This window comes from Lissotriton helveticus, chromosome 10, assembly GCF_964261635.1.
Source record: "Lissotriton helveticus chromosome 10, aLisHel1.1, whole genome shotgun sequence".
Taxonomy (NCBI): Eukaryota; Metazoa; Chordata; class Amphibia; order Caudata; family Salamandridae; genus Lissotriton; species Lissotriton helveticus.
Window position 1 is genome coordinate 927849455 of NC_136071.1, and position 8991 is coordinate 927858445.

Below are 8991 nucleotides of genomic sequence, written 5' to 3' on the forward strand. Positions count from 1 at the left end.
AGTCCTGTTGTCCACTTCCTTACTTCTTTCTCTGCTTCCTCAGTACCAGCGCCAAGAAACCTTCAGGTGTTAGCTGCGATAAAAAATCTTTTTAACATAACATGCCAGATGAAGTGGAGGATGGGCGTGGTTGAATTTGACTCTGTTGTGCACTTACAGCACCTCTACTTGAGGTAATGGAGGTCGAGCTGGATGGAGGTCCCTTCTGACGAGAAAATATGGAAGCTGTAGGTCGTATTGTTGTAGTAGTTAACTGCGTTGGTGGTGGTACCAGTACCACGCCGCCCACATCCCGCTCAGCAGCAATTCGGGATAGGGTAAAAATGTCTGTCTGCTGCATGCCCGCTGGGGCTGGAGTGACAACTGTGATGACTGGGTCGTCGTCAGACTGTTCATCAGCAGCAGAAGACACCTCTTCTTGTTCGTCGTCATCACCCATAAGTCGAAGCCTTGCGGGAACCTTCTTTTTAGGCTTAGCTACCTTTGTCGGCTCATGGTGTGCCTCACTCTCAGACTGCATTGCTGGGTTCCAATCAACATCAAGGTCATCAGAATGAAGGGGGCTTGAAGAAGAACTTGTAGTAGTAGTAGCCCTCCATGACCTTTTTCTTGCTGGGGATCTGGAAGACAATGGATCATCATTAGGAGGAGTGGCTTCCTCGGATGATACCTCCCCTTGAATCTCAATTTCCTGATGTGCCCCTACTTCTGGAGGAACAAGCGTTGTAGGCAGTTGTGCCGCTAAATTAACCTCTAGTTGCACCTCTCCATGTGCCTCTACTTGCGCCTCTCCTTGTGCATGTACTTGCGCTTGTACTAGTTGCACCTGTGGGTGTCGTTGCGGCTGTGCTTGTTGAACACTCGTCAGCTGAGTTACACCCGGCATTGATTGGATGGTACTTTCTTGTGATGAGCCAACATCACTGGTCGATGGTGATTGAGAAACTAAAGTGCCTGCCTCAGCAGCCCTTATGGTCTTGGACCTTACTTGGCGTGGTGGCACTGAGCCCAATGAAGCGGAGGTGCTGCTTCCAGCTCGGTCACCGGCGGACACCGCTGCTGCTGCAGGCGTAGTTTTTTTTCTCCCAAAAAAGGTGTCGGTGGGCCCACCAGTCTCCTTGGTAGGTGGTGCCACTTGCTTCTTCTGCTCCTTCTTACTGGCAGTGGCAACTCTTTTTCGCTGAGGCGCTACGGCCACCTTTCTTTGGGCCCATCTTCTTCAGATGTCAGAACTGCAGGCCGCAGTTGCACGAGTTGCAGAGTTGTCTTGTCTGTGGCCACACGTGACGTCACGTGACGTTGTGCTGCACACACCGCTGCAGTACTTCTTCCTGGCACTGGTGGTTCTCTTGTGCACCTAAAAGCAAAGGAAGCCAGAGGAACATCAGTTAAACACCCCAAAAAGTAGAAAAACATACAAAAATCACCACAATCCAATGCCATCCATGCCCTCAATGATGTTTAAATTCAAGAGGCCCCACACAAAGTCTTGGTCCATGCACCACTCACTACCCCTGGGCATGATGGGTGAAAGCAGGGCAGGCTGGGTGCAGGCCTATGGCTCAGAGCAAACTGCCTGGCTTCAAAATGGCCCCTTGTCCCCCAGCCACATGGCCAGTCCCTGCCTAGACCAGGCTTCAAAATGGCCCCCACCCACATGGCCAGGCCCCAACAACACCCCACAAAGTCGAAAAACACAGAAAAAACAACACAATCCAATGGCATCCATGCTCTCAATGATGTTGAAATTCAAGAGGCTCCACACAAAGCCTTGGTCCATGCACCACTCACTACCCCTGGGCATAATGGGTGAAAGCAGGGCAGGCTGGGTGCAGGCCTATGGCTCAGAGCACACTGTCTGGCTACAAAATGGCCCATTGTCCCCCAGCCACATGGCCAGGCCCTGCCTGGACCAGGACTCAAAATTGCCCCCACCCACATGGCCAGGCCCCAACACCACCGCACAAAGTCAAAAAACACAGAAAAATCAACACAATTCAATGCCATCCATTCCCTCAATGATGTTTAAATTCAAGAGGCCCAACACAAAGCCTTGGTCCATGCACCACTCACTACCCCTAGGCATAATGGGTAAAGCAGGGCAGGCTGGGTGCAGGCCAATGGCTCAGAGCACACTGCCTGGATTCAAAATGGCCCCTTGTCCCCCTACCACATGGCCAGGCCCTGCCTGGACCAGGCCTCAAAATGGCCCCCACCCACATGGCCAGGCCCCAACAACACCCCACAAAGTCGAAAAACACACAGAAATCAACAAAATCCAATGCCATCCATGCCCTCAATGATGTTTAAATACAAGAGGCCCCACACAAAGCCTTGGTCAATGCACCACTCACTACCCCTGGGCATAATGGATGAAAGCAAGGCAAACTGGGTGCAGGCCTGAGCACACTGCCTCGCTTCAAAAGGGCCCCTTGATCCCCAACCAGATGGCCAGGCCCTGCCTGGACAGGCCTCAAAATGGCCCCCACCCACATGGCCAGGTCCCAACAACACCCCAAAAAGTAAATAAACACACAAAAATCACCACAATCCAATGAAATCCATGCCCTCAATGATGTTTAACTTCAAGACACCCCACAGAAAGACTTGGTCCATGCCGTAACCGTATCACAGAACAGGTAGCAAACAATTTGACCAGGAAAAGTATACTAAGGCCCAAGAAATTGGAACATTGGTTTAACCAAGCCTGTATCGATACCCATGTGGTGCTCTTAGAGGCATTAAAAGAGCCAGGTAATGATCCTCAGAGGATTGCTGAGGCAAGAAGGGCCTATAAGAAGGCTATTGAACGTAGGAAAACCGAGTTAAAAGATATGGCCTGGGAGGAACTCTCCAAGGTGAGTGTACTGAAAAGTAGCACTCAATTTTGGAGAGTGATCAACAGCCCGTTGTTTAATGAAATAGAAAATAAAAATAAGGACTGCATTATCCCAACAGAAAAGTGGGTGGAGCACTTCGGTGGTCTTTATGCAGATATACTTAATCCATCATTTATGTTACAAGACAATTCTGAAAACACAGGAAAAATTTATTTTAATGAGGTAGAAGTTTTTGAAGCCATTGAGTCGCCTGCCCATGGGAAAGCCCCAGGCCCGGACGGAGTCCCAGCAGACCTTTACAAGGCAGACCCCCATTATTGGTCAAAGATTTTAACTCCCGTTTTTAATGCAGCCACTGAAGTAGGTCCCCCTGTGTCCTGGGCCAAGGCAATGTTATTGTACCAATATTTAAGAAGGGTTCACGAGAGGACCCGGCCTGTTACCGGCCGATTACCCTCTTGGACTCAGATGTAAAAATATTGGGAAAGGTCATAATTGAGAGGATGACAAACTGGTTGGAAGAGAATGCTGTCATCTCTGATTTACAGTACGCTTCAGAAAAGGGAGAGGCACTGTTGGGCAGTGCCTCAATTTACATCTTGTGATAGGGAAATACACGGTCGCAAGGCAGGGGGACATACATCTAGCTTTTATGGATCTGTCCACTGCCTTCGACCTTGTAAATCGTAAAAAACTTTGGGCCTCCCTGTCTGATATAGGGCTGGATCCCGTACTGATTTCCTTCCTAGCTGACATCCATGAGAGCACTAGCGCAGCTGTCCGCTACAATGAGAATGGGAGCCTGACGGACGCCTGGCCAGTGAAGCGAGGGGTAAGACAAGGATGCATCTTGGCGCCCCTACTATTCACACTTTACATTAACAAGCTGGGCGACGCCTTAATTTCAGCATGTAAGGATATCCCGAGAGTTGGTCAAAAAAAGATCCCCGCTCTACTTTATGCTGCTGATACTGTGTTAGTGGCCAGGACAGCAAGAGGGCTACAATTACTTTTAGATTGTTTTATCAATTTTATGGACTCGCTGGACCTGAAAACTAATTTTAAAAAGTCACATGCCATGTCATTTGGCAGCGGACAGGCAAAAAAGACAGTTTTCTTCTGTAACGGTCAGGCACTCACCAAAGTTCTCACCTTCCCATACCTAGGCATTGTATTTGATGACAGAAGGTCATGGGTGAGGCAACGAGCGCTGAAGAAAAACACACTAGCGAGGGCCACAGGGGCCCTGTTGGACTTCGCGAAAAGGCTAGGTTACAAACCACTACCGGCACTCATGAAAATCTACAATGCCAAATGTGTGCCCATGGTGTCGTATGGGAGCGAGGTTTGGGGCTGCACCGAAGTGAGTGAGATCCAAACTGTAGAAAATGTCTTCTTTAGAAAAGTCTTGTCGCTCCCGCAATCCGCAGCCACTTTTAATATACATGAAGATTCGGGGGCTGGTTACATTTCCGATCAAATTGCGGTGGCACCGATTCTAGGGTGGTTAAGAATTTGGGCACAACAAGCTCCGAATCTAAACCAACTAATTATTCAAGATTGTTTGTCCCTAGATAAGGCCTTGGCGATACCCTGGATCCGCTATATTAAAACACAATTGGATTCAATGGGTTGTCCTGATTTGTTTACAAACCCTAGTGCCTTAAGTAAAACCGCTATCAGGGCGATCAAAATTCAATTTTTAAATAGGGCAATGTTACAAAGGGAAGAAGATCAATTGGCAAAACCCTCGGTTAGAAATTTTGTTATGCTAAGTATAGGGAGAGGGATGCAGCCGTACTTAACCCACATAAGCAAGCCATTCCATCTGTTTGTTTTGTTAAGGTTTAAGCATAATATGTTACCATGGCTGCTATCTTTCCCCAGAGAGTTTGCTAAAAGCGGGTCATTGGGGCCGTGTCCATGTGACAATAACTCTGAGCAAAATGTGCTCCACATGATCTTTTTCTGTAAATTTTATGTTTTGCCACGTAAAAAATTTATCTTGCCACTGTTAAGAGGTTATAACTTAAAGAAGGTCAGGCCTTCCCTTGCCTATTTACAAATGTTGGGTACCCCTGTGGTATCTTTTGGGGTCTCGAGCTACATCATCGGGGCGTTGAGATGTAGAAAGAAATTACCGTTCTCCTAAATCGCCTGTCTTGACCCCATTCGGAATGCTGCCCTCAGTATTTTTAAGAAATCGATTTGCTGTGACGTGTATCAGATGATTTATGGATTTTTTAGCATTTTCTGCTTTTTAAAGGGTGACAAACTTTTTATCCTATTTTGTTCTTGTGTTCGCCAAATGTAATGTGCTCTTCATTTTCAGAATGTACTCTGTTTGTTGTGTCAGTTGTAATATGTCAACATGATTGTTTGTGTACTGCTTTGATGCTTTTAAACTTTTTAACCGAATAAAGTACATCTTTGACTTGACTTGACTTGGTCCATGCACCACTCACTACCCCTGGGCCTACTGGCTAGTGTGGCTTTACAGGCACCCCAAAATAAAAAAAATAAAATTCCACATATAGTGGGCTAAAATTCAATGACATAAATGAGATTTAAGTTCAACAAAACGCGCAGAAACAGTTGTATCATGCACCCATGACTAACCCTGGGCCTACTGGATACTGTGGCTACCCACAATATATTTTTTTTAAAGTTGTGAAAAAGTTTTAAAATTGTAGTTGCAGCAACTGCAATGCCCCAAACAAACAACACCAACTTACTTGTAAAATCTCAAATCCAAAAGTGATCCAAAAACTCCAAAGTCCAAAAAGTCCTCAAATACAAATATCCAGCAGCAGCCACAAAAAGTAATCCTTCCAGCTCCAGATCCAAATGAAAAGTGACCAGGAGATGGACAAAGCACTGGGAGGAGCCTGCTGGACAGGAACAAGAAGTTGGAGACTCTGGGGCACTTCCTTCCTCCCACCCCCCCAAAATGGACTCCGTGCACAAAAAAGTGCAGCCAAATCTGAATCTGAGCAGTTATTCTGATCAAAATCATGATTTTCAGAAGGTTAATGCTGCCTGCGGTGGATTTCTTGTGCAGAATTGCAATTTTTGCAAGTTCAGGAAAGCGAGCTGTTCAAATCTCCCGCCGGAAGTCAGCTGCGCGCCGCATCTACGTGTTCGGCATTGTTTACTCCCGCGATGTGGGTTTGCGGGCCCTTATGACGTACTCGCATTGTCAAACTCTCGCTGTGCAAGATGGCGGACTGCGATGATGTAATTGCGGTCGAAAAACTCTTACGCGATCACGCAGCAAGAACCAAAATAGCGCAGCACACTCAAACCGGGAGAAAAACAACTCGGCGGACTCAGAATCACGGTAAGTCAACGCCGCACGCGCGATATTGTATTTTTCAAGCACGACCAAGCAAAAAGAAATTACGGATTTTGGGGCAAATTCGCGGGATTTGCGGACCGCGAAATTGCCAAAAATCCACAAATTCCGCGAACGAAACGGATTTTACGCCCACGCTTACACCTCTGAACCCAAACTAAAAAGATGGGGTGAAGACACTAAATAGCTAGGAAAGGAGCATTGGGAATTAGATCCTGATACTATTGAGGTGGGCCAACGCCCCACAGGGACTGACCTGGACAGTAGGGTGCACAGCGGAGTAGGCCTTATAACTTTCAAACCACTTCTTCTACTCTTCCTTGCCTGGAAGACTAGGAAGACACTGCCAGGTTTGGCTGAGTTTTCTGGCATGTGGGGGGGGCTTGTGTAGGAAAGTAGGTTTCTGTTCCAGTAGCCCCACACGCTTTTTGCCAGGTTTCTGATGCACTTTGACTTGATATGACCTGGGTCCCTGCCAATCAGTTCTTAGGGCCTCTGTTCTTTCCCACGACAGTAGCTTTGTACCCATAATTGCCACAAAAGCCCCTTGTAAAAGGTACCATGGGTACCAAGGGCACTGACACCAGGGAAGGCTTTTAAGGGCTTCAGCCCCTATTGTGCCACCCTTAGAGACCCTGCGCCTTATCACCCACTCCCTGCCATTGCAGGCTGCGTGTTTTGGTGCAGAGAAAAGTGAAGAGTCGAAGTAGCACACATCCCTGTGTATCACACCTGCAATCCACTGCCTGGGGCTTAGGTAAGTCACCCCTATAGCAGGGTGCACTAGTCCACAGGTGAGCGTACAATTGCATGAGCACCATACCCCTACAGTGTCTAAGTCAATTCTTAGACATTGTAAGTGCAGTAAAGCAATAATTAGTATATGGTCTGGGAGTTGGTTAGTATGAACTCCACAGCTCTATAATGACATTACTGAAACCTGGGAAGTTCGGCACAAACGTCTCAGCACATTAAACACACACTGATGCCATTGTGCTATATAATTTAAAATGCACTCATAGGGCATCTTATAGATCCCCCTGAAAAACAACCAGTCCTGGTGTGGTTCCTGGATGGCTGTCCACCATTTGCCACAGTAAAACAGGATGTTCCCTTGGGTGTGGATAGATGAAGTGAGCCAAAGGGTAAAGAGAAAATAATTACAAATTACAAATTAAGTCAAGAATTCTTACAATTTATTGAGAATACAAAAAGTTTTTTTTTAAAACGAAGAGTGGACCAGAAGGATCCCACTCCACACAACTAAAACCATAAAAAAGTTTTTACATTCAATATTGGCCAGCAAGATTGAAACACAAAAGACAGAAAGGACTGTAAGACATAGAATAATGCAATACTGATTGTATATTCGGACCCGTTTGTAAACACCTAAGCTATGTACACCATAATTTTGTCTATCAGCAAAAGATGTCGAGATCATGAATTATACTTGGTGTAGCGTCGACGCGTTTCGGTGGTATTTCAAAGTTCTATCCACCTTTATCAAGACAATGTTTTGATTTCTGTCAGGGTTCAGGGGTCGATATAATTGCCCTAGAAAAATAAACATACAATAAATTCCGATGCATATCAAGTAATTTATGATCATTATTTTTAACGGTGTTATCTCTTTAGCCTGTAAAACATACAACATGGCAATACATTTATATAAACCCACTCTAAAATATCTTGGTAGTATTGTAACTGATGTTTTTTTCAATACATCATACACGTAGGTATACCGTCACTGTTGAACAGATTATGGTTCTTCTTACAAATTTATACCAAGGGAATTAACAGTTATAATACATGTCTTTATGCAGGATCAATTATTTACCCTCCTTTCACAGAGATAGAAAATTCAGTTTGTTAACCATTTATTAGTTTCTTTATATCAGTCTCTTTGAGGAAAACCTGTTCTTATTTGAGTGGAAATTAACAAATACTGTGCATCATCCAAAAGGATGAAAAGCTGAAAGGCTTTTGAAATATACAAAGTTGATACCATGTCTTACCATCTGTAAATTATTTCCTGCCTCTTTCTTCGAAGATAAACTATTATCTTAAGGGTATAGGTTACCAGATTTTATGAGGGAGAAAGATAATGCTTTTAAGAAATGCGACTGGTTTTATATAGTGGATATCCATATGAGACCGTATACCAGATTAAGAAAGCCGGACAAGTTAGTCTATTTTAAAGTGTTTATATAAAGTGAAAGATAAGTTTACCTGGGAGTCCGTGTTAGGAAGATATTTTCAGATTCTATGTTATTCGGTATTTGTGTAGAAACTGTTAAAACCGCAAAACAAGTTGAAGCTGCCTATAGAGTGCTCCTGTGGATCGAAAAAGGATATAGGATAATCATAAGGGGGGGAGAACTGTGCTCTAACGCTTTTTTAATTAAGAAGATGTAATATCCCAGGCGGTTAGCTAGGCATGATTCGTGACAACTGGACCTACCTGCTAATATAAGCTTTTGCGCATGAAGTATGGGCTATCCAGAATTGTTATGCTCCATGTTGTTTTACTTCTTTTCTTTCTAATTTTAAAACCCAGAGGCGCCGAAGTCTTGTCCTAGCAGTGTCAGCGTTAGTTTCGCTAAACAGTAGATGAAAGAAAAAGGGGAGATGCAGATATGGCAGATAAGGGCATTGCTTTTAACCGCATGGTGTTACATACTGCCCAAGTGTTGACTTGGCTTACCTATTTATCTGCAAAGGACTGCTCGCTTCTCTGTTTATATATAGCCTTAAGGTAGCAGAACCAGAGGCATACACTTCATGTCCTCCTGTTTA

The 8991-nt window shown here is 45.0% G+C and overlaps 1 long non-coding RNA gene across 1 annotated transcript; it reads right to left on the reverse strand.

The window, feature by feature from the left end:
• Nucleotides 1–7374: 7374 nt before the first annotated feature.
• On the reverse strand, nucleotides 7375–8479 carry LOC144785548 (uncharacterized). The gene is made up of 2 exons (XR_013601956.1): nucleotides 8425–8479; nucleotides 7375–7749 (listed from the first exon to the last, which is right to left on the reverse strand). It is a non-coding gene; the product is annotated as an uncharacterized LOC144785548 (long non-coding RNA).
• Between the last annotated feature and the right edge of the window lie 512 nt (nucleotides 8480–8991).